Below are 1,281 nucleotides of genomic sequence, written 5' to 3' on the forward strand. Positions count from 1 at the left end.
ATTATAAGTGTGTGACTAGCTTAAAGCCTGCGGCACACGATTCTTGTTTTCCTCCTGGATTGCTAGGTGGATTTGAACTTTACCACTGTACATATTGGTTGTGATGCTGGTACGATTCTAATCCAGCTAGCAATTCAGCAGGAAAACAAACATTGTGTGCCGCAAGCTTACCTCGGAACGCAAAAAGACTCACTGTCCATTTCGTATCCATTCTAGGGTATTCTAGGGACACTAGGAAACACTTCGTGTTTCATTCAGTTCACTGACAAGTTGCATCCATAAATAGTTATGCAAATGTGATACGCCACGGATCACGGCTTTCGCCATAACGATGAGGAAGCTGTTTTGCTGTTTTTCGTAAATTATCTTGAAAGACGGTCGGGTTGTGACATTGGCAGCCTTACTGAGTGACGGCGAACAGACATTAGGTAAGTCAACTCCGTCGGCTTGCCGAATGTTGTGATATAAAACGAGAATGATCATGTCAACGATCGGTGTCCAAAATGACGCGAGGCGATAAGGTGTCTAATTTTTCAGGGAAATCATTCTCGCCTTTGTTAGTGTTTATGTATCGTCGCGGATGCTCCGCGTTATCGAAACAAGCGTATTTCGCTTCTACGAGGACACGTAATGGTGTAAACCATATTGCCGTTACGTCTTAACCTCCTACGTTTGATTGTACGATCTGACTAGATAACGCGCGATCGCGGTCTATCTGTTCGGAATGAAGTGCCGGATTAAAATATTTACACACACATACATTTTGTATAACGCGGAGTGTTATACGGTATGGTTGTTGCGTACGATTGACTCGCGGAATATTTTATCTTGTTAATTATCAGTCAATTTGGCGAAGTTAAAGAACGTCTTAACTTTGCCCCACTTGTGGTTCCTATGGAAATCAGTTCAGTTTAAGTTGGTGGTTTTTTGGTGGTTTTTTTGTGGAACGGTTCTTGGAATTCTAATATTTCTCTTATAGTTGGTAAGTAGCTGGAGGATTGTTTTCAAATACTCCAGCAAGGTGGTAAATAGCGATTACTCATAGCGATTCGTAAATGCTAAGATAAAACGCCTTACCTTTCCTTGTATGTGAAACATTGTAACTTTACACATATAAAAATTATACTTTTTATCTATGTTCGTTATGTAGTATAATGAGGTAGAACATACATTCTAGAATAAGCCGTATTTAAGCTTTAAATCTTAAGCAGTAAGTAATTGACCAGTCACAGCCAAATGTGAAAATAATAATCGAATATGATTACTAGACTGTAAATATTT

General features: G+C 39.4%; 1 protein-coding gene across 1 annotated transcript in view; it reads left to right on the plus strand.

Moving 5' to 3' along the window:
• The first annotated feature begins 236 nt into the window (after window positions 1–236).
• LOC108756260 (uncharacterized protein CG7065-like) overlaps window positions 237–1,281 on the plus strand; it is a 7,921-nt gene continuing 6,876 nt past the window's right edge. The window contains exon 1 of the mRNA XM_018499916.1: window positions 237–428. The gene's annotated coding sequence lies outside the window, so the exon portion shown is untranslated. The remainder of the gene's footprint in view (window positions 429–1,281) is intronic.

This window comes from Trachymyrmex septentrionalis, unplaced genomic scaffold (assembly GCF_001594115.1).
Source record: "Trachymyrmex septentrionalis isolate Tsep2-gDNA-1 unplaced genomic scaffold, Tsep1.0 scaffold97, whole genome shotgun sequence".
Taxonomy (NCBI): Eukaryota; Metazoa; Arthropoda; class Insecta; order Hymenoptera; family Formicidae; genus Trachymyrmex; species Trachymyrmex septentrionalis.